The sequence below is a fragment of the Panthera tigris genome, chromosome D2 (genome assembly GCF_018350195.1).
Source record: "Panthera tigris isolate Pti1 chromosome D2, P.tigris_Pti1_mat1.1, whole genome shotgun sequence".
NCBI classification, from domain to species: Eukaryota; Metazoa; Chordata; class Mammalia; order Carnivora; family Felidae; genus Panthera; species Panthera tigris.
Genome location: NC_056670.1, coordinates 19,165,737 through 19,192,282, shown reverse-complemented (window position 1 = coordinate 19,192,282; position 26,546 = coordinate 19,165,737). Strand labels below are relative to the sequence as shown.

General features: G+C 74.1%; 21 non-coding genes across 21 annotated transcripts; all 21 read right to left on the bottom strand.

The window, feature by feature from the left end:
• Positions 1–879: 879 nt before the first annotated feature.
• Positions 880–998, bottom strand: LOC122232153. The gene has a single exon (XR_006209513.1). It is a non-coding gene; the product is annotated as a 5S ribosomal RNA (ribosomal RNA).
• Positions 999–2,140: 1,142 nt separating this feature from the next.
• On the bottom strand, positions 2,141–2,259 carry LOC122232152. The gene has a single exon (XR_006209512.1). It is a non-coding gene; the product is annotated as a 5S ribosomal RNA (ribosomal RNA).
• A 1,142-nt stretch (positions 2,260–3,401) lies between these two features.
• On the bottom strand, positions 3,402–3,520 carry LOC122232151. The gene has a single exon (XR_006209511.1). It is a non-coding gene; the product is annotated as a 5S ribosomal RNA (ribosomal RNA).
• A 1,142-nt stretch (positions 3,521–4,662) lies between these two features.
• LOC122232149 lies at positions 4,663–4,781 on the bottom strand. The gene has a single exon (XR_006209510.1). It is a non-coding gene; the product is annotated as a 5S ribosomal RNA (ribosomal RNA).
• Positions 4,782–5,923: 1,142 nt separating this feature from the next.
• On the bottom strand, positions 5,924–6,042 carry LOC122232148. Its single transcript, XR_006209509.1, has one exon. It is a non-coding gene; the product is annotated as a 5S ribosomal RNA (ribosomal RNA).
• Positions 6,043–7,184: 1,142 nt separating this feature from the next.
• Positions 7,185–7,303, bottom strand: LOC122232147. The gene has a single exon (XR_006209508.1). It is a non-coding gene; the product is annotated as a 5S ribosomal RNA (ribosomal RNA).
• Positions 7,304–8,445: 1,142 nt separating this feature from the next.
• Positions 8,446–8,564, bottom strand: LOC122232146. Its single transcript, XR_006209507.1, has one exon. It is a non-coding gene; the product is annotated as a 5S ribosomal RNA (ribosomal RNA).
• Positions 8,565–9,706: 1,142 nt separating this feature from the next.
• Positions 9,707–9,825, bottom strand: LOC122232144. Its single transcript, XR_006209504.1, has one exon. It is a non-coding gene; the product is annotated as a 5S ribosomal RNA (ribosomal RNA).
• Positions 9,826–10,967: 1,142 nt separating this feature from the next.
• LOC122232143 lies at positions 10,968–11,086 on the bottom strand. Its single transcript, XR_006209503.1, has one exon. It is a non-coding gene; the product is annotated as a 5S ribosomal RNA (ribosomal RNA).
• A 1,142-nt stretch (positions 11,087–12,228) lies between these two features.
• On the bottom strand, positions 12,229–12,347 carry LOC122232142. The gene has a single exon (XR_006209502.1). It is a non-coding gene; the product is annotated as a 5S ribosomal RNA (ribosomal RNA).
• A 1,142-nt stretch (positions 12,348–13,489) lies between these two features.
• Positions 13,490–13,608, bottom strand: LOC122232141. The gene has a single exon (XR_006209501.1). It is a non-coding gene; the product is annotated as a 5S ribosomal RNA (ribosomal RNA).
• Positions 13,609–14,750: 1,142 nt separating this feature from the next.
• Positions 14,751–14,869, bottom strand: LOC122232140. The gene has a single exon (XR_006209500.1). It is a non-coding gene; the product is annotated as a 5S ribosomal RNA (ribosomal RNA).
• Positions 14,870–16,011: 1,142 nt separating this feature from the next.
• Positions 16,012–16,130, bottom strand: LOC122232295. Its single transcript, XR_006209632.1, has one exon. It is a non-coding gene; the product is annotated as a 5S ribosomal RNA (ribosomal RNA).
• Positions 16,131–17,272: 1,142 nt separating this feature from the next.
• LOC122232294 lies at positions 17,273–17,391 on the bottom strand. Its single transcript, XR_006209631.1, has one exon. It is a non-coding gene; the product is annotated as a 5S ribosomal RNA (ribosomal RNA).
• A 1,142-nt stretch (positions 17,392–18,533) lies between these two features.
• LOC122232292 lies at positions 18,534–18,652 on the bottom strand. The gene has a single exon (XR_006209630.1). It is a non-coding gene; the product is annotated as a 5S ribosomal RNA (ribosomal RNA).
• A 1,142-nt stretch (positions 18,653–19,794) lies between these two features.
• On the bottom strand, positions 19,795–19,913 carry LOC122232291. The gene has a single exon (XR_006209629.1). It is a non-coding gene; the product is annotated as a 5S ribosomal RNA (ribosomal RNA).
• A 1,142-nt stretch (positions 19,914–21,055) lies between these two features.
• On the bottom strand, positions 21,056–21,174 carry LOC122232290. The gene has a single exon (XR_006209628.1). It is a non-coding gene; the product is annotated as a 5S ribosomal RNA (ribosomal RNA).
• Positions 21,175–22,316: 1,142 nt separating this feature from the next.
• Positions 22,317–22,435, bottom strand: LOC122232288. Its single transcript, XR_006209626.1, has one exon. It is a non-coding gene; the product is annotated as a 5S ribosomal RNA (ribosomal RNA).
• A 1,142-nt stretch (positions 22,436–23,577) lies between these two features.
• Positions 23,578–23,696, bottom strand: LOC122232287. Its single transcript, XR_006209624.1, has one exon. It is a non-coding gene; the product is annotated as a 5S ribosomal RNA (ribosomal RNA).
• A 1,142-nt stretch (positions 23,697–24,838) lies between these two features.
• On the bottom strand, positions 24,839–24,957 carry LOC122232286. The gene has a single exon (XR_006209623.1). It is a non-coding gene; the product is annotated as a 5S ribosomal RNA (ribosomal RNA).
• Positions 24,958–26,099: 1,142 nt separating this feature from the next.
• LOC122232285 lies at positions 26,100–26,218 on the bottom strand. Its single transcript, XR_006209622.1, has one exon. It is a non-coding gene; the product is annotated as a 5S ribosomal RNA (ribosomal RNA).
• Between the last annotated feature and the right edge of the window lie 328 nt (positions 26,219–26,546).

The following is a 26,546-nucleotide window of genomic DNA, read 5'->3' as shown; positions in this document are numbered from 1 at the left end:
CGCCTCCGCTTCCATCCGGCGCGGCACCGCACCGCACCTCACCGCACTAGGTCGGGCTACTCACTGGCAAGAGGGTGGAAGCGAGCGTGGGGCATCCGGCCGGCCGTGCCTTCCGGGGCCCGCCCCGCCGGGGTGTCCGCGCCTCCTCCCCAGCCCCAGGGCGAGCGCAGCCAGCCACCCCCCCGGCCTTCCCGTCCCGTCTGCCCCACCTGATGCAAACCCACCCCGGAGGCCCCAGCGCCCCCAGTGAACATCACCAGCCCGAGCCCGCTGCCCTAGCTGGGCCTCGCGAATTGCCTGGGCCCTGCCCGGGGATGAGGGCTCGAGGGAGGGGAGAGGTCCAGGACCCAGGGAGCCCAGGCGTGTGGCGGAGTTGGAGTGTGGGGTCTCGCTGCCCCACCCGCCCGCCCGCTCCTGGGTTCTGGGATCCACCCACCCAGCCCCCACCCTCCAGTCCCCAGGCGCCAGGCCCCGGTCCCGCCCTCACCGCACGCCCCCCACCCCCCACCCCCCGCACCCCCCCACCCTCCGTGCGGGTGCCGGTGTGGGTGGTGTGTCAGGAAAGGTGCAAGGCTGGGGCGTGGCTTCCAGCCGGTGCGGTGGGATCTGGCCGGGTGCGGGGAGCGAGCGGGGAGCGTGGCCCTCGTGAAGTGCCGTGGGGTGTGCGGGCTCGGGGGGCGGGGCCGGGCGGGGAGGGGCCGGGCCAGGCCAGGCCGCTTTGGTGGCCCGGGAGGGGCGGAGGGATCAGTGGCTGGGCTGTGTTTGGCCCCAGCAGCCGCGCTCCCTGGGGAGAGGGGGACCCAGGGAGGGAGGGGGGAGGGGCGGCGGGCGCCAAAGGAGAGGTCAAGGAGGCCAAAGGCCAAAGGCCAAAAGCAAAAAAGCCTACAGCACCCGGTATTCCCAGGCGGTCTCCCATCCAAGTACTAACCAGGCCCGACCCTGCTTAGCTTCCGAGATCAGACGAGATCGGGCGCGTTCAGGGTGGTATGGCCGTAGACGCCGGCGGCTGCCGCTGGGCGCCTCAAGAGCCTGCTCCACGCGTCCCAGGCCCAGCGGGTGCCGCGCTTCACCCGTGCACGCACCTGTCTGCCTGTCTGCCTGCCTGCCTGCCTGCCTGCCTGCCTGCCGCCGCCCTCCGCCGCGGGCCCCGGGCGGGTGGCGGAGGCCGCGCAAGAGGACCCTGGCAAGGCGCTGTGGCGCAAGCCCCGGCGTTCTCCGATCCCGGGACTCTTGCAGGCCGCGCCCGGCTTGGCCCCACGCCCGCCTCCGCTTCCATCCGGCGCGGCACCGCACCGCACCTCACCGCACTAGGTCGGGCTACTCACTGGCAAGAGGGTGGAAGCGAGCGTGGGGCATCCGGCCGGCCGTGCCTTCCGGGGCCCGCCCCGCCGGGGTGTCCGCGCCTCCTCCCCAGCCCCAGGGCGAGCGCAGCCAGCCACCCCCCCGGCCTTCCCGTCCCGTCTGCCCCACCTGATGCAAACCCACCCCGGAGGCCCCAGCGCCCCCAGTGAACATCACCAGCCCGAGCCCGCTGCCCTAGCTGGGCCTCGCGAATTGCCTGGGCCCTGCCCGGGGATGAGGGCTCGAGGGAGGGGAGAGGTCCAGGACCCAGGGAGCCCAGGCGTGTGGCGGAGTTGGAGTGTGGGGTCTCGCTGCCCCACCCGCCCGCCCGCTCCTGGGTTCTGGGATCCACCCACCCAGCCCCCACCCTCCAGTCCCCAGGCGCCAGGCCCCGGTCCCGCCCTCACCGCACGCCCCCCACCCCCCACCCCCCGCACCCCCCCACCCTCCGTGCGGGTGCCGGTGTGGGTGGTGTGTCAGGAAAGGTGCAAGGCTGGGGCGTGGCTTCCAGCCGGTGCGGTGGGATCTGGCCGGGTGCGGGGAGCGAGCGGGGAGCGTGGCCCTCGTGAAGTGCCGTGGGGTGTGCGGGCTCGGGGGGCGGGGCCGGGCGGGGAGGGGCCGGGCCAGGCCAGGCCGCTTTGGTGGCCCGGGAGGGGCGGAGGGATCAGTGGCTGGGCTGTGTTTGGCCCCAGCAGCCGCGCTCCCTGGGGAGAGGGGGACCCAGGGAGGGAGGGGGGAGGGGCGGCGGGCGCCAAAGGAGAGGTCAAGGAGGCCAAAGGCCAAAGGCCAAAAGCAAAAAAGCCTACAGCACCCGGTATTCCCAGGCGGTCTCCCATCCAAGTACTAACCAGGCCCGACCCTGCTTAGCTTCCGAGATCAGACGAGATCGGGCGCGTTCAGGGTGGTATGGCCGTAGACGCCGGCGGCTGCCGCTGGGCGCCTCAAGAGCCTGCTCCACGCGTCCCAGGCCCAGCGGGTGCCGCGCTTCACCCGTGCACGCACCTGTCTGCCTGTCTGCCTGCCTGCCTGCCTGCCTGCCTGCCTGCCGCCGCCCTCCGCCGCGGGCCCCGGGCGGGTGGCGGAGGCCGCGCAAGAGGACCCTGGCAAGGCGCTGTGGCGCAAGCCCCGGCGTTCTCCGATCCCGGGACTCTTGCAGGCCGCGCCCGGCTTGGCCCCACGCCCGCCTCCGCTTCCATCCGGCGCGGCACCGCACCGCACCTCACCGCACTAGGTCGGGCTACTCACTGGCAAGAGGGTGGAAGCGAGCGTGGGGCATCCGGCCGGCCGTGCCTTCCGGGGCCCGCCCCGCCGGGGTGTCCGCGCCTCCTCCCCAGCCCCAGGGCGAGCGCAGCCAGCCACCCCCCCGGCCTTCCCGTCCCGTCTGCCCCACCTGATGCAAACCCACCCCGGAGGCCCCAGCGCCCCCAGTGAACATCACCAGCCCGAGCCCGCTGCCCTAGCTGGGCCTCGCGAATTGCCTGGGCCCTGCCCGGGGATGAGGGCTCGAGGGAGGGGAGAGGTCCAGGACCCAGGGAGCCCAGGCGTGTGGCGGAGTTGGAGTGTGGGGTCTCGCTGCCCCACCCGCCCGCCCGCTCCTGGGTTCTGGGATCCACCCACCCAGCCCCCACCCTCCAGTCCCCAGGCGCCAGGCCCCGGTCCCGCCCTCACCGCACGCCCCCCACCCCCCACCCCCCGCACCCCCCCACCCTCCGTGCGGGTGCCGGTGTGGGTGGTGTGTCAGGAAAGGTGCAAGGCTGGGGCGTGGCTTCCAGCCGGTGCGGTGGGATCTGGCCGGGTGCGGGGAGCGAGCGGGGAGCGTGGCCCTCGTGAAGTGCCGTGGGGTGTGCGGGCTCGGGGGGCGGGGCCGGGCGGGGAGGGGCCGGGCCAGGCCAGGCCGCTTTGGTGGCCCGGGAGGGGCGGAGGGATCAGTGGCTGGGCTGTGTTTGGCCCCAGCAGCCGCGCTCCCTGGGGAGAGGGGGACCCAGGGAGGGAGGGGGGAGGGGCGGCGGGCGCCAAAGGAGAGGTCAAGGAGGCCAAAGGCCAAAGGCCAAAAGCAAAAAAGCCTACAGCACCCGGTATTCCCAGGCGGTCTCCCATCCAAGTACTAACCAGGCCCGACCCTGCTTAGCTTCCGAGATCAGACGAGATCGGGCGCGTTCAGGGTGGTATGGCCGTAGACGCCGGCGGCTGCCGCTGGGCGCCTCAAGAGCCTGCTCCACGCGTCCCAGGCCCAGCGGGTGCCGCGCTTCACCCGTGCACGCACCTGTCTGCCTGTCTGCCTGCCTGCCTGCCTGCCTGCCTGCCTGCCGCCGCCCTCCGCCGCGGGCCCCGGGCGGGTGGCGGAGGCCGCGCAAGAGGACCCTGGCAAGGCGCTGTGGCGCAAGCCCCGGCGTTCTCCGATCCCGGGACTCTTGCAGGCCGCGCCCGGCTTGGCCCCACGCCCGCCTCCGCTTCCATCCGGCGCGGCACCGCACCGCACCTCACCGCACTAGGTCGGGCTACTCACTGGCAAGAGGGTGGAAGCGAGCGTGGGGCATCCGGCCGGCCGTGCCTTCCGGGGCCCGCCCCGCCGGGGTGTCCGCGCCTCCTCCCCAGCCCCAGGGCGAGCGCAGCCAGCCACCCCCCCGGCCTTCCCGTCCCGTCTGCCCCACCTGATGCAAACCCACCCCGGAGGCCCCAGCGCCCCCAGTGAACATCACCAGCCCGAGCCCGCTGCCCTAGCTGGGCCTCGCGAATTGCCTGGGCCCTGCCCGGGGATGAGGGCTCGAGGGAGGGGAGAGGTCCAGGACCCAGGGAGCCCAGGCGTGTGGCGGAGTTGGAGTGTGGGGTCTCGCTGCCCCACCCGCCCGCCCGCTCCTGGGTTCTGGGATCCACCCACCCAGCCCCCACCCTCCAGTCCCCAGGCGCCAGGCCCCGGTCCCGCCCTCACCGCACGCCCCCCACCCCCCACCCCCCGCACCCCCCCACCCTCCGTGCGGGTGCCGGTGTGGGTGGTGTGTCAGGAAAGGTGCAAGGCTGGGGCGTGGCTTCCAGCCGGTGCGGTGGGATCTGGCCGGGTGCGGGGAGCGAGCGGGGAGCGTGGCCCTCGTGAAGTGCCGTGGGGTGTGCGGGCTCGGGGGGCGGGGCCGGGCGGGGAGGGGCCGGGCCAGGCCAGGCCGCTTTGGTGGCCCGGGAGGGGCGGAGGGATCAGTGGCTGGGCTGTGTTTGGCCCCAGCAGCCGCGCTCCCTGGGGAGAGGGGGACCCAGGGAGGGAGGGGGGAGGGGCGGCGGGCGCCAAAGGAGAGGTCAAGGAGGCCAAAGGCCAAAGGCCAAAAGCAAAAAAGCCTACAGCACCCGGTATTCCCAGGCGGTCTCCCATCCAAGTACTAACCAGGCCCGACCCTGCTTAGCTTCCGAGATCAGACGAGATCGGGCGCGTTCAGGGTGGTATGGCCGTAGACGCCGGCGGCTGCCGCTGGGCGCCTCAAGAGCCTGCTCCACGCGTCCCAGGCCCAGCGGGTGCCGCGCTTCACCCGTGCACGCACCTGTCTGCCTGTCTGCCTGCCTGCCTGCCTGCCTGCCTGCCTGCCGCCGCCCTCCGCCGCGGGCCCCGGGCGGGTGGCGGAGGCCGCGCAAGAGGACCCTGGCAAGGCGCTGTGGCGCAAGCCCCGGCGTTCTCCGATCCCGGGACTCTTGCAGGCCGCGCCCGGCTTGGCCCCACGCCCGCCTCCGCTTCCATCCGGCGCGGCACCGCACCGCACCTCACCGCACTAGGTCGGGCTACTCACTGGCAAGAGGGTGGAAGCGAGCGTGGGGCATCCGGCCGGCCGTGCCTTCCGGGGCCCGCCCCGCCGGGGTGTCCGCGCCTCCTCCCCAGCCCCAGGGCGAGCGCAGCCAGCCACCCCCCCGGCCTTCCCGTCCCGTCTGCCCCACCTGATGCAAACCCACCCCGGAGGCCCCAGCGCCCCCAGTGAACATCACCAGCCCGAGCCCGCTGCCCTAGCTGGGCCTCGCGAATTGCCTGGGCCCTGCCCGGGGATGAGGGCTCGAGGGAGGGGAGAGGTCCAGGACCCAGGGAGCCCAGGCGTGTGGCGGAGTTGGAGTGTGGGGTCTCGCTGCCCCACCCGCCCGCCCGCTCCTGGGTTCTGGGATCCACCCACCCAGCCCCCACCCTCCAGTCCCCAGGCGCCAGGCCCCGGTCCCGCCCTCACCGCACGCCCCCCACCCCCCACCCCCCGCACCCCCCCACCCTCCGTGCGGGTGCCGGTGTGGGTGGTGTGTCAGGAAAGGTGCAAGGCTGGGGCGTGGCTTCCAGCCGGTGCGGTGGGATCTGGCCGGGTGCGGGGAGCGAGCGGGGAGCGTGGCCCTCGTGAAGTGCCGTGGGGTGTGCGGGCTCGGGGGGCGGGGCCGGGCGGGGAGGGGCCGGGCCAGGCCAGGCCGCTTTGGTGGCCCGGGAGGGGCGGAGGGATCAGTGGCTGGGCTGTGTTTGGCCCCAGCAGCCGCGCTCCCTGGGGAGAGGGGGACCCAGGGAGGGAGGGGGGAGGGGCGGCGGGCGCCAAAGGAGAGGTCAAGGAGGCCAAAGGCCAAAGGCCAAAAGCAAAAAAGCCTACAGCACCCGGTATTCCCAGGCGGTCTCCCATCCAAGTACTAACCAGGCCCGACCCTGCTTAGCTTCCGAGATCAGACGAGATCGGGCGCGTTCAGGGTGGTATGGCCGTAGACGCCGGCGGCTGCCGCTGGGCGCCTCAAGAGCCTGCTCCACGCGTCCCAGGCCCAGCGGGTGCCGCGCTTCACCCGTGCACGCACCTGTCTGCCTGTCTGCCTGCCTGCCTGCCTGCCTGCCTGCCTGCCGCCGCCCTCCGCCGCGGGCCCCGGGCGGGTGGCGGAGGCCGCGCAAGAGGACCCTGGCAAGGCGCTGTGGCGCAAGCCCCGGCGTTCTCCGATCCCGGGACTCTTGCAGGCCGCGCCCGGCTTGGCCCCACGCCCGCCTCCGCTTCCATCCGGCGCGGCACCGCACCGCACCTCACCGCACTAGGTCGGGCTACTCACTGGCAAGAGGGTGGAAGCGAGCGTGGGGCATCCGGCCGGCCGTGCCTTCCGGGGCCCGCCCCGCCGGGGTGTCCGCGCCTCCTCCCCAGCCCCAGGGCGAGCGCAGCCAGCCACCCCCCCGGCCTTCCCGTCCCGTCTGCCCCACCTGATGCAAACCCACCCCGGAGGCCCCAGCGCCCCCAGTGAACATCACCAGCCCGAGCCCGCTGCCCTAGCTGGGCCTCGCGAATTGCCTGGGCCCTGCCCGGGGATGAGGGCTCGAGGGAGGGGAGAGGTCCAGGACCCAGGGAGCCCAGGCGTGTGGCGGAGTTGGAGTGTGGGGTCTCGCTGCCCCACCCGCCCGCCCGCTCCTGGGTTCTGGGATCCACCCACCCAGCCCCCACCCTCCAGTCCCCAGGCGCCAGGCCCCGGTCCCGCCCTCACCGCACGCCCCCCACCCCCCACCCCCCGCACCCCCCCACCCTCCGTGCGGGTGCCGGTGTGGGTGGTGTGTCAGGAAAGGTGCAAGGCTGGGGCGTGGCTTCCAGCCGGTGCGGTGGGATCTGGCCGGGTGCGGGGAGCGAGCGGGGAGCGTGGCCCTCGTGAAGTGCCGTGGGGTGTGCGGGCTCGGGGGGCGGGGCCGGGCGGGGAGGGGCCGGGCCAGGCCAGGCCGCTTTGGTGGCCCGGGAGGGGCGGAGGGATCAGTGGCTGGGCTGTGTTTGGCCCCAGCAGCCGCGCTCCCTGGGGAGAGGGGGACCCAGGGAGGGAGGGGGGAGGGGCGGCGGGCGCCAAAGGAGAGGTCAAGGAGGCCAAAGGCCAAAGGCCAAAAGCAAAAAAGCCTACAGCACCCGGTATTCCCAGGCGGTCTCCCATCCAAGTACTAACCAGGCCCGACCCTGCTTAGCTTCCGAGATCAGACGAGATCGGGCGCGTTCAGGGTGGTATGGCCGTAGACGCCGGCGGCTGCCGCTGGGCGCCTCAAGAGCCTGCTCCACGCGTCCCAGGCCCAGCGGGTGCCGCGCTTCACCCGTGCACGCACCTGTCTGCCTGTCTGCCTGCCTGCCTGCCTGCCTGCCTGCCTGCCGCCGCCCTCCGCCGCGGGCCCCGGGCGGGTGGCGGAGGCCGCGCAAGAGGACCCTGGCAAGGCGCTGTGGCGCAAGCCCCGGCGTTCTCCGATCCCGGGACTCTTGCAGGCCGCGCCCGGCTTGGCCCCACGCCCGCCTCCGCTTCCATCCGGCGCGGCACCGCACCGCACCTCACCGCACTAGGTCGGGCTACTCACTGGCAAGAGGGTGGAAGCGAGCGTGGGGCATCCGGCCGGCCGTGCCTTCCGGGGCCCGCCCCGCCGGGGTGTCCGCGCCTCCTCCCCAGCCCCAGGGCGAGCGCAGCCAGCCACCCCCCCGGCCTTCCCGTCCCGTCTGCCCCACCTGATGCAAACCCACCCCGGAGGCCCCAGCGCCCCCAGTGAACATCACCAGCCCGAGCCCGCTGCCCTAGCTGGGCCTCGCGAATTGCCTGGGCCCTGCCCGGGGATGAGGGCTCGAGGGAGGGGAGAGGTCCAGGACCCAGGGAGCCCAGGCGTGTGGCGGAGTTGGAGTGTGGGGTCTCGCTGCCCCACCCGCCCGCCCGCTCCTGGGTTCTGGGATCCACCCACCCAGCCCCCACCCTCCAGTCCCCAGGCGCCAGGCCCCGGTCCCGCCCTCACCGCACGCCCCCCACCCCCCACCCCCCGCACCCCCCCACCCTCCGTGCGGGTGCCGGTGTGGGTGGTGTGTCAGGAAAGGTGCAAGGCTGGGGCGTGGCTTCCAGCCGGTGCGGTGGGATCTGGCCGGGTGCGGGGAGCGAGCGGGGAGCGTGGCCCTCGTGAAGTGCCGTGGGGTGTGCGGGCTCGGGGGGCGGGGCCGGGCGGGGAGGGGCCGGGCCAGGCCAGGCCGCTTTGGTGGCCCGGGAGGGGCGGAGGGATCAGTGGCTGGGCTGTGTTTGGCCCCAGCAGCCGCGCTCCCTGGGGAGAGGGGGACCCAGGGAGGGAGGGGGGAGGGGCGGCGGGCGCCAAAGGAGAGGTCAAGGAGGCCAAAGGCCAAAGGCCAAAAGCAAAAAAGCCTACAGCACCCGGTATTCCCAGGCGGTCTCCCATCCAAGTACTAACCAGGCCCGACCCTGCTTAGCTTCCGAGATCAGACGAGATCGGGCGCGTTCAGGGTGGTATGGCCGTAGACGCCGGCGGCTGCCGCTGGGCGCCTCAAGAGCCTGCTCCACGCGTCCCAGGCCCAGCGGGTGCCGCGCTTCACCCGTGCACGCACCTGTCTGCCTGTCTGCCTGCCTGCCTGCCTGCCTGCCTGCCTGCCGCCGCCCTCCGCCGCGGGCCCCGGGCGGGTGGCGGAGGCCGCGCAAGAGGACCCTGGCAAGGCGCTGTGGCGCAAGCCCCGGCGTTCTCCGATCCCGGGACTCTTGCAGGCCGCGCCCGGCTTGGCCCCACGCCCGCCTCCGCTTCCATCCGGCGCGGCACCGCACCGCACCTCACCGCACTAGGTCGGGCTACTCACTGGCAAGAGGGTGGAAGCGAGCGTGGGGCATCCGGCCGGCCGTGCCTTCCGGGGCCCGCCCCGCCGGGGTGTCCGCGCCTCCTCCCCAGCCCCAGGGCGAGCGCAGCCAGCCACCCCCCCGGCCTTCCCGTCCCGTCTGCCCCACCTGATGCAAACCCACCCCGGAGGCCCCAGCGCCCCCAGTGAACATCACCAGCCCGAGCCCGCTGCCCTAGCTGGGCCTCGCGAATTGCCTGGGCCCTGCCCGGGGATGAGGGCTCGAGGGAGGGGAGAGGTCCAGGACCCAGGGAGCCCAGGCGTGTGGCGGAGTTGGAGTGTGGGGTCTCGCTGCCCCACCCGCCCGCCCGCTCCTGGGTTCTGGGATCCACCCACCCAGCCCCCACCCTCCAGTCCCCAGGCGCCAGGCCCCGGTCCCGCCCTCACCGCACGCCCCCCACCCCCCACCCCCCGCACCCCCCCACCCTCCGTGCGGGTGCCGGTGTGGGTGGTGTGTCAGGAAAGGTGCAAGGCTGGGGCGTGGCTTCCAGCCGGTGCGGTGGGATCTGGCCGGGTGCGGGGAGCGAGCGGGGAGCGTGGCCCTCGTGAAGTGCCGTGGGGTGTGCGGGCTCGGGGGGCGGGGCCGGGCGGGGAGGGGCCGGGCCAGGCCAGGCCGCTTTGGTGGCCCGGGAGGGGCGGAGGGATCAGTGGCTGGGCTGTGTTTGGCCCCAGCAGCCGCGCTCCCTGGGGAGAGGGGGACCCAGGGAGGGAGGGGGGAGGGGCGGCGGGCGCCAAAGGAGAGGTCAAGGAGGCCAAAGGCCAAAGGCCAAAAGCAAAAAAGCCTACAGCACCCGGTATTCCCAGGCGGTCTCCCATCCAAGTACTAACCAGGCCCGACCCTGCTTAGCTTCCGAGATCAGACGAGATCGGGCGCGTTCAGGGTGGTATGGCCGTAGACGCCGGCGGCTGCCGCTGGGCGCCTCAAGAGCCTGCTCCACGCGTCCCAGGCCCAGCGGGTGCCGCGCTTCACCCGTGCACGCACCTGTCTGCCTGTCTGCCTGCCTGCCTGCCTGCCTGCCTGCCTGCCGCCGCCCTCCGCCGCGGGCCCCGGGCGGGTGGCGGAGGCCGCGCAAGAGGACCCTGGCAAGGCGCTGTGGCGCAAGCCCCGGCGTTCTCCGATCCCGGGACTCTTGCAGGCCGCGCCCGGCTTGGCCCCACGCCCGCCTCCGCTTCCATCCGGCGCGGCACCGCACCGCACCTCACCGCACTAGGTCGGGCTACTCACTGGCAAGAGGGTGGAAGCGAGCGTGGGGCATCCGGCCGGCCGTGCCTTCCGGGGCCCGCCCCGCCGGGGTGTCCGCGCCTCCTCCCCAGCCCCAGGGCGAGCGCAGCCAGCCACCCCCCCGGCCTTCCCGTCCCGTCTGCCCCACCTGATGCAAACCCACCCCGGAGGCCCCAGCGCCCCCAGTGAACATCACCAGCCCGAGCCCGCTGCCCTAGCTGGGCCTCGCGAATTGCCTGGGCCCTGCCCGGGGATGAGGGCTCGAGGGAGGGGAGAGGTCCAGGACCCAGGGAGCCCAGGCGTGTGGCGGAGTTGGAGTGTGGGGTCTCGCTGCCCCACCCGCCCGCCCGCTCCTGGGTTCTGGGATCCACCCACCCAGCCCCCACCCTCCAGTCCCCAGGCGCCAGGCCCCGGTCCCGCCCTCACCGCACGCCCCCCACCCCCCACCCCCCGCACCCCCCCACCCTCCGTGCGGGTGCCGGTGTGGGTGGTGTGTCAGGAAAGGTGCAAGGCTGGGGCGTGGCTTCCAGCCGGTGCGGTGGGATCTGGCCGGGTGCGGGGAGCGAGCGGGGAGCGTGGCCCTCGTGAAGTGCCGTGGGGTGTGCGGGCTCGGGGGGCGGGGCCGGGCGGGGAGGGGCCGGGCCAGGCCAGGCCGCTTTGGTGGCCCGGGAGGGGCGGAGGGATCAGTGGCTGGGCTGTGTTTGGCCCCAGCAGCCGCGCTCCCTGGGGAGAGGGGGACCCAGGGAGGGAGGGGGGAGGGGCGGCGGGCGCCAAAGGAGAGGTCAAGGAGGCCAAAGGCCAAAGGCCAAAAGCAAAAAAGCCTACAGCACCCGGTATTCCCAGGCGGTCTCCCATCCAAGTACTAACCAGGCCCGACCCTGCTTAGCTTCCGAGATCAGACGAGATCGGGCGCGTTCAGGGTGGTATGGCCGTAGACGCCGGCGGCTGCCGCTGGGCGCCTCAAGAGCCTGCTCCACGCGTCCCAGGCCCAGCGGGTGCCGCGCTTCACCCGTGCACGCACCTGTCTGCCTGTCTGCCTGCCTGCCTGCCTGCCTGCCTGCCTGCCGCCGCCCTCCGCCGCGGGCCCCGGGCGGGTGGCGGAGGCCGCGCAAGAGGACCCTGGCAAGGCGCTGTGGCGCAAGCCCCGGCGTTCTCCGATCCCGGGACTCTTGCAGGCCGCGCCCGGCTTGGCCCCACGCCCGCCTCCGCTTCCATCCGGCGCGGCACCGCACCGCACCTCACCGCACTAGGTCGGGCTACTCACTGGCAAGAGGGTGGAAGCGAGCGTGGGGCATCCGGCCGGCCGTGCCTTCCGGGGCCCGCCCCGCCGGGGTGTCCGCGCCTCCTCCCCAGCCCCAGGGCGAGCGCAGCCAGCCACCCCCCCGGCCTTCCCGTCCCGTCTGCCCCACCTGATGCAAACCCACCCCGGAGGCCCCAGCGCCCCCAGTGAACATCACCAGCCCGAGCCCGCTGCCCTAGCTGGGCCTCGCGAATTGCCTGGGCCCTGCCCGGGGATGAGGGCTCGAGGGAGGGGAGAGGTCCAGGACCCAGGGAGCCCAGGCGTGTGGCGGAGTTGGAGTGTGGGGTCTCGCTGCCCCACCCGCCCGCCCGCTCCTGGGTTCTGGGATCCACCCACCCAGCCCCCACCCTCCAGTCCCCAGGCGCCAGGCCCCGGTCCCGCCCTCACCGCACGCCCCCCACCCCCCACCCCCCGCACCCCCCCACCCTCCGTGCGGGTGCCGGTGTGGGTGGTGTGTCAGGAAAGGTGCAAGGCTGGGGCGTGGCTTCCAGCCGGTGCGGTGGGATCTGGCCGGGTGCGGGGAGCGAGCGGGGAGCGTGGCCCTCGTGAAGTGCCGTGGGGTGTGCGGGCTCGGGGGGCGGGGCCGGGCGGGGAGGGGCCGGGCCAGGCCAGGCCGCTTTGGTGGCCCGGGAGGGGCGGAGGGATCAGTGGCTGGGCTGTGTTTGGCCCCAGCAGCCGCGCTCCCTGGGGAGAGGGGGACCCAGGGAGGGAGGGGGGAGGGGCGGCGGGCGCCAAAGGAGAGGTCAAGGAGGCCAAAGGCCAAAGGCCAAAAGCAAAAAAGCCTACAGCACCCGGTATTCCCAGGCGGTCTCCCATCCAAGTACTAACCAGGCCCGACCCTGCTTAGCTTCCGAGATCAGACGAGATCGGGCGCGTTCAGGGTGGTATGGCCGTAGACGCCGGCGGCTGCCGCTGGGCGCCTCAAGAGCCTGCTCCACGCGTCCCAGGCCCAGCGGGTGCCGCGCTTCACCCGTGCACGCACCTGTCTGCCTGTCTGCCTGCCTGCCTGCCTGCCTGCCTGCCTGCCGCCGCCCTCCGCCGCGGGCCCCGGGCGGGTGGCGGAGGCCGCGCAAGAGGACCCTGGCAAGGCGCTGTGGCGCAAGCCCCGGCGTTCTCCGATCCCGGGACTCTTGCAGGCCGCGCCCGGCTTGGCCCCACGCCCGCCTCCGCTTCCATCCGGCGCGGCACCGCACCGCACCTCACCGCACTAGGTCGGGCTACTCACTGGCAAGAGGGTGGAAGCGAGCGTGGGGCATCCGGCCGGCCGTGCCTTCCGGGGCCCGCCCCGCCGGGGTGTCCGCGCCTCCTCCCCAGCCCCAGGGCGAGCGCAGCCAGCCACCCCCCCGGCCTTCCCGTCCCGTCTGCCCCACCTGATGCAAACCCACCCCGGAGGCCCCAGCGCCCCCAGTGAACATCACCAGCCCGAGCCCGCTGCCCTAGCTGGGCCTCGCGAATTGCCTGGGCCCTGCCCGGGGATGAGGGCTCGAGGGAGGGGAGAGGTCCAGGACCCAGGGAGCCCAGGCGTGTGGCGGAGTTGGAGTGTGGGGTCTCGCTGCCCCACCCGCCCGCCCGCTCCTGGGTTCTGGGATCCACCCACCCAGCCCCCACCCTCCAGTCCCCAGGCGCCAGGCCCCGGTCCCGCCCTCACCGCACGCCCCCCACCCCCCACCCCCCGCACCCCCCCACCCTCCGTGCGGGTGCCGGTGTGGGTGGTGTGTCAGGAAAGGTGCAAGGCTGGGGCGTGGCTTCCAGCCGGTGCGGTGGGATCTGGCCGGGTGCGGGGAGCGAGCGGGGAGCGTGGCCCTCGTGAAGTGCCGTGGGGTGTGCGGGCTCGGGGGGCGGGGCCGGGCGGGGAGGGGCCGGGCCAGGCCAGGCCGCTTTGGTGGCCCGGGAGGGGCGGAGGGATCAGTGGCTGGGCTGTGTTTGGCCCCAGCAGCCGCGCTCCCTGGGGAGAGGGGGACCCAGGGAGGGAGGGGGGAGGGGCGGCGGGCGCCAAAGGAGAGGTCAAGGAGGCCAAAGGCCAAAGGCCAAAAGCAAAAAAGCCTACAGCACCCGGTATTCCCAGGCGGTCTCCCATCCAAGTACTAACCAGGCCCGACCCTGCTTAGCTTCCGAGATCAGACGAGATCGGGCGCGTTCAGGGTGGTATGGCCGTAGACGCCGGCGGCTGCCGCTGGGCGCCTCAAGAGCCTGCTCCACGCGTCCCAGGCCCAGCGGGTGCCGCGCTTCACCCGTGCACGCACCTGTCTGCCTGTCTGCCTGCCTGCCTGCCTGCCTGCCTGCCTGCCGCCGCCCTCCGCCGCGGGCCCCGGGCGGGTGGCGGAGGCCGCGCAAGAGGACCCTGGCAAGGCGCTGTGGCGCAAGCCCCGGCGTTCTCCGATCCCGGGACTCTTGCAGGCCGCGCCCGGCTTGGCCCCACGCCCGCCTCCGCTTCCATCCGGCGCGGCACCGCACCGCACCTCACCGCACTAGGTCGGGCTACTCACTGGCAAGAGGGTGGAAGCGAGCGTGGGGCATCCGGCCGGCCGTGCCTTCCGGGGCCCGCCCCGCCGGGGTGTCCGCGCCTCCTCCCCAGCCCCAGGGCGAGCGCAGCCAGCCACCCCCCCGGCCTTCCCGTCCCGTCTGCCCCACCTGATGCAAACCCACCCCGGAGGCCCCAGCGCCCCCAGTGAACATCACCAGCCCGAGCCCGCTGCCCTAGCTGGGCCTCGCGAATTGCCTGGGCCCTGCCCGGGGATGAGGGCTCGAGGGAGGGGAGAGGTCCAGGACCCAGGGAGCCCAGGCGTGTGGCGGAGTTGGAGTGTGGGGTCTCGCTGCCCCACCCGCCCGCCCGCTCCTGGGTTCTGGGATCCACCCACCCAGCCCCCACCCTCCAGTCCCCAGGCGCCAGGCCCCGGTCCCGCCCTCACCGCACGCCCCCCACCCCCCACCCCCCGCACCCCCCCACCCTCCGTGCGGGTGCCGGTGTGGGTGGTGTGTCAGGAAAGGTGCAAGGCTGGGGCGTGGCTTCCAGCCGGTGCGGTGGGATCTGGCCGGGTGCGGGGAGCGAGCGGGGAGCGTGGCCCTCGTGAAGTGCCGTGGGGTGTGCGGGCTCGGGGGGCGGGGCCGGGCGGGGAGGGGCCGGGCCAGGCCAGGCCGCTTTGGTGGCCCGGGAGGGGCGGAGGGATCAGTGGCTGGGCTGTGTTTGGCCCCAGCAGCCGCGCTCCCTGGGGAGAGGGGGACCCAGGGAGGGAGGGGGGAGGGGCGGCGGGCGCCAAAGGAGAGGTCAAGGAGGCCAAAGGCCAAAGGCCAAAAGCAAAAAAGCCTACAGCACCCGGTATTCCCAGGCGGTCTCCCATCCAAGTACTAACCAGGCCCGACCCTGCTTAGCTTCCGAGATCAGACGAGATCGGGCGCGTTCAGGGTGGTATGGCCGTAGACGCCGGCGGCTGCCGCTGGGCGCCTCAAGAGCCTGCTCCACGCGTCCCAGGCCCAGCGGGTGCCGCGCTTCACCCGTGCACGCACCTGTCTGCCTGTCTGCCTGCCTGCCTGCCTGCCTGCCTGCCTGCCGCCGCCCTCCGCCGCGGGCCCCGGGCGGGTGGCGGAGGCCGCGCAAGAGGACCCTGGCAAGGCGCTGTGGCGCAAGCCCCGGCGTTCTCCGATCCCGGGACTCTTGCAGGCCGCGCCCGGCTTGGCCCCACGCCCGCCTCCGCTTCCATCCGGCGCGGCACCGCACCGCACCTCACCGCACTAGGTCGGGCTACTCACTGGCAAGAGGGTGGAAGCGAGCGTGGGGCATCCGGCCGGCCGTGCCTTCCGGGGCCCGCCCCGCCGGGGTGTCCGCGCCTCCTCCCCAGCCCCAGGGCGAGCGCAGCCAGCCACCCCCCCGGCCTTCCCGTCCCGTCTGCCCCACCTGATGCAAACCCACCCCGGAGGCCCCAGCGCCCCCAGTGAACATCACCAGCCCGAGCCCGCTGCCCTAGCTGGGCCTCGCGAATTGCCTGGGCCCTGCCCGGGGATGAGGGCTCGAGGGAGGGGAGAGGTCCAGGACCCAGGGAGCCCAGGCGTGTGGCGGAGTTGGAGTGTGGGGTCTCGCTGCCCCACCCGCCCGCCCGCTCCTGGGTTCTGGGATCCACCCACCCAGCCCCCACCCTCCAGTCCCCAGGCGCCAGGCCCCGGTCCCGCCCTCACCGCACGCCCCCCACCCCCCACCCCCCGCACCCCCCCACCCTCCGTGCGGGTGCCGGTGTGGGTGGTGTGTCAGGAAAGGTGCAAGGCTGGGGCGTGGCTTCCAGCCGGTGCGGTGGGATCTGGCCGGGTGCGGGGAGCGAGCGGGGAGCGTGGCCCTCGTGAAGTGCCGTGGGGTGTGCGGGCTCGGGGGGCGGGGCCGGGCGGGGAGGGGCCGGGCCAGGCCAGGCCGCTTTGGTGGCCCGGGAGGGGCGGAGGGATCAGTGGCTGGGCTGTGTTTGGCCCCAGCAGCCGCGCTCCCTGGGGAGAGGGGGACCCAGGGAGGGAGGGGGGAGGGGCGGCGGGCGCCAAAGGAGAGGTCAAGGAGGCCAAAGGCCAAAGGCCAAAAGCAAAAAAGCCTACAGCACCCGGTATTCCCAGGCGGTCTCCCATCCAAGTACTAACCAGGCCCGACCCTGCTTAGCTTCCGAGATCAGACGAGATCGGGCGCGTTCAGGGTGGTATGGCCGTAGACGCCGGCGGCTGCCGCTGGGCGCCTCAAGAGCCTGCTCCACGCGTCCCAGGCCCAGCGGGTGCCGCGCTTCACCCGTGCACGCACCTGTCTGCCTGTCTGCCTGCCTGCCTGCCTGCCTGCCTGCCTGCCGCCGCCCTCCGCCGCGGGCCCCGGGCGGGTGGCGGAGGCCGCGCAAGAGGACCCTGGCAAGGCGCTGTGGCGCAAGCCCCGGCGTTCTCCGATCCCGGGACTCTTGCAGGCCGCGCCCGGCTTGGCCCCACGCCCGCCTCCGCTTCCATCCGGCGCGGCACCGCACCGCACCTCACCGCACTAGGTCGGGCTACTCACTGGCAAGAGGGTGGAAGCGAGCGTGGGGCATCCGGCCGGCCGTGCCTTCCGGGGCCCGCCCCGCCGGGGTGTCCGCGCCTCCTCCCCAGCCCCAGGGCGAGCGCAGCCAGCCACCCCCCCGGCCTTCCCGTCCCGTCTGCCCCACCTGATGCAAACCCACCCCGGAGGCCCCAGCGCCCCCAGTGAACATCACCAGCCCGAGCCCGCTGCCCTAGCTGGGCCTCGCGAATTGCCTGGGCCCTGCCCGGGGATGAGGGCTCGAGGGAGGGGAGAGGTCCAGGACCCAGGGAGCCCAGGCGTGTGGCGGAGTTGGAGTGTGGGGTCTCGCTGCCCCACCCGCCCGCCCGCTCCTGGGTTCTGGGATCCACCCACCCAGCCCCCACCCTCCAGTCCCCAGGCGCCAGGCCCCGGTCCCGCCCTCACCGCACGCCCCCCACCCCCCACCCCCCGCACCCCCCCACCCTCCGTGCGGGTGCCGGTGTGGGTGGTGTGTCAGGAAAGGTGCAAGGCTGGGGCGTGGCTTCCAGCCGGTGCGGTGGGATCTGGCCGGGTGCGGGGAGCGAGCGGGGAGCGTGGCCCTCGTGAAGTGCCGTGGGGTGTGCGGGCTCGGGGGGCGGGGCCGGGCGGGGAGGGGCCGGGCCAGGCCAGGCCGCTTTGGTGGCCCGGGAGGGGCGGAGGGATCAGTGGCTGGGCTGTGTTTGGCCCCAGCAGCCGCGCTCCCTGGGGAGAGGGGGACCCAGGGAGGGAGGGGGGAGGGGCGGCGGGCGCCAAAGGAGAGGTCAAGGAGGCCAAAGGCCAAAGGCCAAAAGCAAAAAAGCCTACAGCACCCGGTATTCCCAGGCGGTCTCCCATCCAAGTACTAACCAGGCCCGACCCTGCTTAGCTTCCGAGATCAGACGAGATCGGGCGCGTTCAGGGTGGTATGGCCGTAGACGCCGGCGGCTGCCGCTGGGCGCCTCAAGAGCCTGCTCCACGCGTCCCAGGCCCAGCGGGTGCCGCGCTTCACCCGTGCACGCACCTGTCTGCCTGTCTGCCTGCCTGCCTGCCTGCCTGCCTGCCTGCCGCCGCCCTCCGCCGCGGGCCCCGGGCGGGTGGCGGAGGCCGCGCAAGAGGACCCTGGCAAGGCGCTGTGGCGCAAGCCCCGGCGTTCTCCGATCCCGGGACTCTTGCAGGCCGCGCCCGGCTTGGCCCCACGCCCGCCTCCGCTTCCATCCGGCGCGGCACCGCACCGCACCTCACCGCACTAGGTCGGGCTACTCACTGGCAAGAGGGTGGAAGCGAGCGTGGGGCATCCGGCCGGCCGTGCCTTCCGGGGCCCGCCCCGCCGGGGTGTCCGCGCCTCCTCCCCAGCCCCAGGGCGAGCGCAGCCAGCCACCCCCCCGGCCTTCCCGTCCCGTCTGCCCCACCTGATGCAAACCCACCCCGGAGGCCCCAGCGCCCCCAGTGAACATCACCAGCCCGAGCCCGCTGCCCTAGCTGGGCCTCGCGAATTGCCTGGGCCCTGCCCGGGGATGAGGGCTCGAGGGAGGGGAGAGGTCCAGGACCCAGGGAGCCCAGGCGTGTGGCGGAGTTGGAGTGTGGGGTCTCGCTGCCCCACCCGCCCGCCCGCTCCTGGGTTCTGGGATCCACCCACCCAGCCCCCACCCTCCAGTCCCCAGGCGCCAGGCCCCGGTCCCGCCCTCACCGCACGCCCCCCACCCCCCACCCCCCGCACCCCCCCACCCTCCGTGCGGGTGCCGGTGTGGGTGGTGTGTCAGGAAAGGTGCAAGGCTGGGGCGTGGCTTCCAGCCGGTGCGGTGGGATCTGGCCGGGTGCGGGGAGCGAGCGGGGAGCGTGGCCCTCGTGAAGTGCCGTGGGGTGTGCGGGCTCGGGGGGCGGGGCCGGGCGGGGAGGGGCCGGGCCAGGCCAGGCCGCTTTGGTGGCCCGGGAGGGGCGGAGGGATCAGTGGCTGGGCTGTGTTTGGCCCCAGCAGCCGCGCTCCCTGGGGAGAGGGGGACCCAGGGAGGGAGGGGGGAGGGGCGGCGGGCGCCAAAGGAGAGGTCAAGGAGGCCAAAGGCCAAAGGCCAAAAGCAAAAAAGCCTACAGCACCCGGTATTCCCAGGCGGTCTCCCATCCAAGTACTAACCAGGCCCGACCCTGCTTAGCTTCCGAGATCAGACGAGATCGGGCGCGTTCAGGGTGGTATGGCCGTAGACGCCGGCGGCTGCCGCTGGGCGCCTCAAGAGCCTGCTCCACGCGTCCCAGGCCCAGCGGGTGCCGCGCTTCACCCGTGCACGCACCTGTCTGCCTGTCTGCCTGCCTGCCTGCCTGCCTGCCTGCCTGCCGCCGCCCTCCGCCGCGGGCCCCGGGCGGGTGGCGGAGGCCGCGCAAGAGGACCCTGGCAAGGCGCTGTGGCGCAAGCCCCGGCGTTCTCCGATCCCGGGACTCTTGCAGGCCGCGCCCGGCTTGGCCCCACGCCCGCCTCCGCTTCCATCCGGCGCGGCACCGCACCGCACCTCACCGCACTAGGTCGGGCTACTCACTGGCAAGAGGGTGGAAGCGAGCGTGGGGCATCCGGCCGGCCGTGCCTTCCGGGGCCCGCCCCGCCGGGGTGTCCGCGCCTCCTCCCCAGCCCCAGGGCGAGCGCAGCCAGCCACCCCCCCGGCCTTCCCGTCCCGTCTGCCCCACCTGATGCAAACCCACCCCGGAGGCCCCAGCGCCCCCAGTGAACATCACCAGCCCGAGCCCGCTGCCCTAGCTGGGCCTCGCGAATTGCCTGGGCCCTGCCCGGGGATGAGGGCTCGAGGGAGGGGAGAGGTCCAGGACCCAGGGAGCCCAGGCGTGTGGCGGAGTTGGAGTGTGGGGTCTCGCTGCCCCACCCGCCCGCCCGCTCCTGGGTTCTGGGATCCACCCACCCAGCCCCCACCCTCCAGTCCCCAGGCGCCAGGCCCCGGTCCCGCCCTCACCGCACGCCCCCCACCCCCCACCCCCCGCACCCCCCCACCCTCCGTGCGGGTGCCGGTGTGGGTGGTGTGTCAGGAAAGGTGCAAGGCTGGGGCGTGGCTTCCAGCCGGTGCGGTGGGATCTGGCCGGGTGCGGGGAGCGAGCGGGGAGCGTGGCCCTCGTGAAGTGCCGTGGGGTGTGCGGGCTCGGGGGGCGGGGCCGGGCGGGGAGGGGCCGGGCCAGGCCAGGCCGCTTTGGTGGCCCGGGAGGGGCGGAGGGATCAGTGGCTGGGCTGTGTTTGGCCCCAGCAGCCGCGCTCCCTGGGGAGAGGGGGACCCAGGGAGGGAGGGGGGAGGGGCGGCGGGCGCCAAAGGAGAGGTCAAGGAGGCCAAAGGCCAAAGGCCAAAAGCAAAAAAGCCTACAGCACCCGGTATTCCCAGGCGGTCTCCCATCCAAGTACTAACCAGGCCCGACCCTGCTTAGCTTCCGAGATCAGACGAGATCGGGCGCGTTCAGGGTGGTATGGCCGTAGACGCCGGCGGCTGCCGCTGGGCGCCTCAAGAGCCTGCTCCACGCGTCCCAGGCCCAGCGGGTGCCGCGCTTCACCCGTGCACGCACCTGTCTGCCTGTCTGCCTGCCTGCCTGCCTGCCTGCCTGCCTGCCGCCGCCCTCCGCCGCGGGCCCCGGGCGGGTGGCGGAGGCCGCGCAAGAGGACCCTGGCAAGGCGCTGTGGCGCAAGCCCCGGCGTTCTCCGATCCCGGGACTCTTGCAGGCCGCGCCCGGCTTGGCCCCACGCCCGCCTCCGCTTCCATCCGGCGCGGCACCGCACCGCACCTCACCGCACTAGGTCGGGCTACTCACTGGCAAGAGGGTGGAAGCGAGCGTGGGGCATCCGGCCGGCCGTGCCTTCCGGGGCCCGCCCCGCCGGGGTGTCCGCGCCTCCTCCCCAGCCCCAGGGCGAGCGCAGCCAGCCACCCCCCCGGCCTTCCCGTCCCGTCTGCCCCACCTGATGCAAACCCACCCCGGAGGCCCCAGCGCCCCCAGTGAACATCACCAGCCCGAGCCCGCTGCCCTAGCTGGGCCTCGCGAATTGCCTGGGCCCTGCCCGGGGATGAGGGCTCGAGGGAGGGGAGAGGTCCAGGACCCAGGGAGCCCAGGCGTGTGGCGGAGTTGGAGTGTGGGGTCTCGCTGCCCCACCCGCCCGCCCGCTCCTGGGTTCTGGGATCCACCCACCCAGCCCCCACCCTCCAGTCCCCAGGCGCCAGGCCCCGGTCCCGCCCTCACCGCACGCCCCCCACCCCCCACCCCCCGCACCCCCCCACCCTCCGTGCGGGTGCCGGTGTGGGTGGTGTGTCAGGAAAGGTGCAAGGCTGGGGCGTGGCTTCCAGCCGGTGCGGTGGGATCTGGCCGGGTGCGGGGAGCGAGCGGGGAGCGTGGCCCTCGTGAAGTGCCGTGGGGTGTGCGGGCTCGGGGGGCGGGGCCGGGCGGGGAGGGGCCGGGCCAGGCCAGGCCGCTTTGGTGGCCCGGGAGGGGCGGAGGGATCAGTGGCTGGGCTGTGTTTGGCCCCAGCAGCCGCGCTCCCTGGGGAGAGGGGGACCCAGGGAGGGAGGGGGGAGGGGCGGCGGGCGCCAAAGGAGAGGTCAAGGAGGCCAAAGGCCAAAGGCCAAAAGCAAAAAAGCCTACAGCACCCGGTATTCCCAGGCGGTCTCCCATCCAAGTACTAACCAGGCCCGACCCTGCTTAGCTTCCGAGATCAGACGAGATCGGGCGCGTTCAGGGTGGTATGGCCGTAGACGCCGGCGGCTGCCGCTGGGCGCCTCAAGAGCCTGCTCCACGCGTCCCAGGCCCAGCGGGTGCCGCGCTTCACCCGTGCACGCACCTGTCTGCCTGTCTGCCTGCCTGCCTGCCTGCCTGCCTGCCTGCCGCCGCCCTCCGCCGCGGGCCCCGGGCGGGTGGCGGAGGCCGCGCAAGAGGACCCTGGCAAGGCGCTGTGGCGCAAGCCCCGGCGTTCTCCGATCCCGGGACTCTTGCAGGCCGCGCCCGGCTTGGCCCCACGCCCGCCTCCGCTTCCATCCGGCGCGGCACCGCACCGCACCTCACCGCACTAGGTCGGGCTACTCACTGGCAAGAGGGTGGAAGCGAGCGTGGGGCATCCGGCCGGCCGTGCCTTCCGGGGCCCGCCCCGCCGGGGTGTCCGCGCCTCCTCCCCAGCCCCAGGGCGAGCGCAGCCAGCCACCCCCCCGGCCTTCCCGTCCCGTCTGCCCCACCTGATGCAAACCCACCCCGGAGGCCCCAGCGCCCCCAGTGAACATCACCAGCCCGAGCCCGCTGCCCTAGCTGGGCCTCGCGAATTGCCTGGGCCCTGCCCGGGGATGAGGGCTCGAGGGAGGGGAGAGGTCCAGGACCCAGGGAGCCCAGGCGTGTGGCGGAGTTGGAGTGTGGGGTCTCGCTGCCCCACCCGCCCGCCCGCTCCTGGGTTCTGGGATCCACCCACCCAGCCCCCACCCTCCAGTCCCCAGGCGCCAGGCCCCGGTCCCGCCCTCACCGCACGCCCCCCACCCCCCACCCCCCGCACCCCCCCACCCTCCGTGCGGGTGCCGGTGTGGGTGGTGTGTCAGGAAAGGTGCAAGGCTGGGGCGTGGCTTCCAGCCGGTGCGGTGGGATCTGGCCGGGTGCGGGGAGCGAGCGGGGAGCGTGGCCCTCGTGAAGTGCCGTGGGGTGTGCGGGCTCGGGGGGCGGGGCCGGGCGGGGAGGGGCCGGGCCAGGCCAGGCCGCTTTGGTGGCCCGGGAGGGGCGGAGGGATCAGTGGCTGGGCTGTGTTTGGCCCCAGCAGCCGCGCTCCCTGGGGAGAGGGGGACCCAGGGAGGGAGGGGGGAGGGGCGGCGGGCGCCAAAGGAGAGGTCAAGGAGGCCAAAGGCCAAAGGCCAAAAGCAAAAAAGCCTACAGCACCCGGTATTCCCAGGCGGTCTCCCATCCAAGTACTAACCAGGCCCGACCCTGCTTAGCTTCCGAGATCAGACGAGATCGGGCGCGTTCAGGGTGGTATGGCCGTAGACGCCGGCGGCTGCCGCTGGGCGCCTCAAGAGCCTGCTCCACGCGTCCCAGGCCCAGCGGGTGCCGCGCTTCACCCGTGCACGCACCTGTCTGCCTGTCTGCCTGCCTGCCTGCCTGCCTGCCTGCCTGCCGCCGCCCTCCGCCGCGGGCCCCGGGCGGGTGGCGGAGGCCGCGCAAGAGGACCCTGGCAAGGCGCTGTGGCGCAAGCCCCGGCGTTCTCCGATCCCGGGACTCTTGCAGGCCGCGCCCGGCTTGGCCCCACGCCCGCCTCCGCTTCCATCCGGCGCGGCACCGCACCGCACCTCACCGCACTAGGTCGGGCTACTCACTGGCAAGAGGGTGGAAGCGAGCGTGGGGCATCCGGCCGGCCGTGCCTTCCGGGGCCCGCCCCGCCGGGGTGTCCGCGCCTCCTCCCCAGCCCCAGGGCGAGCGCAGCCAGCCACCCCCCCGGCCTTCCCGTCCCGTCTGCCCCACCTGATGCAAACCCACCCCGGAGGCCCCAGCGCCCCCAGTGAACATCACCAGCCCGAGCCCGCTGCCCTAGCTGGGCCTCGCGAATTGCCTGGGCCCTGCCCGGGGATGAGGGCTCGAGGGAGGGGAGAGGTCCAGGACCCAGGGAGCCCAGGCGTGTGGCGGAGTTGGAGTGTGGGGTCTCGCTGCCCCACCCGCCCGCCCGCTCCTGGGTTCTGGGATCCACCCACCCAGCCCCCACCCTCCAGTCCCCAGGCGCCAGGCCCCGGTCCCGCCCTCACCGCACGCCCCCCACCCCCCACCCCCCGCACCCCCCCACCCTCCGTGCGGGTGCCGGTGTGGGTGGTGTGTCAGGAAAGGTGCAAGGCTGGGGCGTGGCTTCCAGCCGGTGCGGTGGGATCTGGCCGGGTGCGGGGAGCGAGCGGGGAGCGTGGCCCTCGTGAAGTGCCGTGGGGTGTGCGGGCTCGGGGGGCGGGGCCGGGCGGGGAGGGGCCGGGCCAGGCCAGGCCGCTTTGGTGGCCCGGGAGGGGCGGAGGGATCAGTGGCTGGGCTGTGTTTGGCCCCAGCAGCCGCGCTCCCTGGGGAGAGGGGGACCCAGGGAGGGAGGGGGGAGGGGCGGCGGGCGCCAAAGGAGAGGTCAAGGAGGCCAAAGGCCAAAGGCCAAAAGCAAAAAAGCCTACAGCACCCGGTATTCCCAGGCGGTCTCCCATCCAAGTACTAACCAGGCCCGACCCTGCTTAGCTTCCGAGATCAGACGAGATCGGGCGCGTTCAGGGTGGTATGGCCGTAGACGCCGGCGGCTGCCGCTGGGCGCCTCAAGAGCCTGCTCCACGCGTCCCAGGCCCAGCGGGTGCCGCGCTTCACCCGTGCACGCACCTGTCTGCCTGTCTGCCTGCCTGCCTGCCTGCCTGCCTGCCTGCCGCCGCCCTCCGCCGCGGGCCCCGGGCGGGTGGCGGAGGCCGCGCAAGAGGACCCTGGCAAGGCGCTGTGGCGCAAGCCCCGGCGTTCTCCGATCCCGGGACTCTTGCAGGCCGCGCCCGGCTTGGCCCCACGCCCGCCTCCGCTTCCATCCGGCGCGGCACCGCACCGCACCTCACCGCACTAGGTCGGGCTACTCACTGGCAAGAGGGTGGAAGCGAGCGTGGGGCATCCGGCCGGCCGTGCCTTCCGGGGCCCGCCCCGCCGGGGTGTCCGCGCCTCCTCCCCAGCCCCAGGGCGAGCGCAGCCAGCCACCCCCCCGGCCTTCCCGTCCCGTCTGCCCCACCTGATGCAAACCCACCCCGGAGGCCCCAGCGCCCCCAGTGAACATCACCAGCCCGAGCCCGCTGCCCTAGCTGGGCCTCGCGAATTGCCTGGGCCCTGCCCGGGGATGAGGGCTCGAGGGAGGGGAGAGGTCCAGGACCCAGGGAGCCCAGGCGTGTGGCGGAGTTGGAGTGTGGGGTCTCGCTGCCCCACCCGCCCGCCCGCTCCTGGGTTCTGGGATCCACCCACCCAGCCCCCACCCTCCAGTCCCCAGGCGCCAGGCCCCGGTCCCGCCCTCACCGCACGCCCCCCACCCCCCACCCCCCGCACCCCCCCACCCTCCGTGCGGGTGCCGGTGTGGGTGGTGTGTCAGGAAAGGTGCAAGGCTGGGGCGTGGCTTCCAGCCGGTGCGGTGGGATCTGGCCGGGTGCGGGGAGCGAGCGGGGAGCGTGGCCCTCGTGAAGTGCCGTGGGGTGTGCGGGCTCGGGGGGCGGGGCCGGGCGGGGAGGGGCCGGGCCAGGCCAGGCCGCTTTGGTGGCCCGGGAGGGGCGGAGGGATCAGTGGCTGGGCTGTGTTTGGCCCCAGCAGCCGCGCTCCCTGGGGAGAGGGGGACCCAGGGAGGGAGGGGGGAGGGGCGGCGGGCGCCAAAGGAGAGGTCAAGGAGGCCAAAGGCCAAAGGCCAAAAGCAAAAAAGCCTACAGCACCCGGTATTCCCAGGCGGTCTCCCATCCAAGTACTAACCAGGCCCGACCCTGCTTAGCTTCCGAGATCAGACGAGATCGGGCGCGTTCAGGGTGGTATGGCCGTAGACGCCGGCGGCTGCCGCTGGGCGCCTCAAGAGCCTGCTCCACGCGTCCCAGGCCCAGCGGGTGCCGCGCTTCACCCGTGCACGCACCTGTCTGCCTGTCTGCCTGCCTGCCTGCCTGCCTGCCTGCCTGCCGCCGCCCTCCGCCGCGGGCCCCGGGCGGGTGGCGGAGGCCGCGCAAGAGGACCCTGGCAAGGCGCTGTGGCGCAAGCCCCGGCGTTCTCCGATCCCGGGACTCTTGCAGGCCGCGCCCGGCTTGGCCCCACGCCCGCCTCCGCTTCCATCCGGCGCGGCACCGCACCGCACCTCACCGCACTAGGTCGGGCTACTCACTGGCAAGAGGGTGGAAGCGAGCGTGGGGCATCCGGCCGGCCGTGCCTTCCGGGGCCCGCCCCGCCGGGGTGTCCGCGCCTCCTCCCCAGCCCCAGGGCGAGCGCAGCCAGCCACCCCCCCGGCCTTCCCGTCCCGTCTGCCCCACCTGATGCAAACCCACCCCGGAGGCCCCAGCGCCCCCAGTGAACATCACCAGCCCGAGCCCGCTGCCCTAGCTGGGCCTCGCGAATTGCCTGGGCCCTGCCCGGGGATGAGGGCTCGAGGGAGGGGAGAGGTCCAGGACCCAGGGAGCCCAGGCGTGTGGCGGAGTTGGAGTGTGGGGTCTCGCTGCCCCACCCGCCCGCCCGCTCCTGGGTTCTGGGATCCACCCACCCAGCCCCCACCCTCCAGTCCCCAGGCGCCAGGCCCCGGTCCCGCCCTCACCGCACGCCCCCCACCCCCCACCCCCCGCACCCCCCCACCCTCCGTGCGGGTGCCGGTGTGGGTGGTGTGTCAGGAAAGGTGCAAGGCTGGGGCGTGGCTTCCAGCCGGTGCGGTGGGATCTGGCCGGGTGCGGGGAGCGAGCGGGGAGCGTGGCCCTCGTGAAGTGCCGTGGGGTGTGCGGGCTCGGGGGGCGGGGCCGGGCGGGGAGGGGCCGGGCCAGGCCAGGCCGCTTTGGTGGCCCGGGAGGGGCGGAGGGATCAGTGGCTGGGCTGTGTTTGGCCCCAGCAGCCGCGCTCCCTGGGGAGAGGGGGACCCAGGGAGGGAGGGGGGAGGGGCGGCGGGCGCCAAAGGAGAGGTCAAGGAGGCCAAAGGCCAAAGGCCAAAAGCAAAAAAGCCTACAGCACCCGGTATTCCCAGGCGGTCTCCCATCCAAGTACTAACCAGGCCCGACCCTGCTTAGCTTCCGAGATCAGACGAGATCGGGCGCGTTCAGGGTGGTATGGCCGTAGACGCCGGCGGCTGCCGCTGGGCGCCTCAAGAGCCTGCTCCACGCGTCCCAGGCCCAGCGGGTGCCGCGCTTCACCCGTGCACGCACCTGTCTGCCTGTCTGCCTGCCTGCCTGCCTGCCTGCCTGCCTGCCTGCCGCCGCCCTCCGCCGCGGGCCCCGGGCGGGTGGCGGAGGCCGCGCAAGAGGACCCTGGCAAGGCGCTGTGGCGCAAGCCCCGGCGTTCTCCGATCCCGGGACTCTTGCAGGCCGCGCCCGGCTTGGCCCCACGCCCGCCTCCGCTTCCATCCGGCGCGGCACCGCACCGCACCTCACCGCACTAGGTCGGGCTACT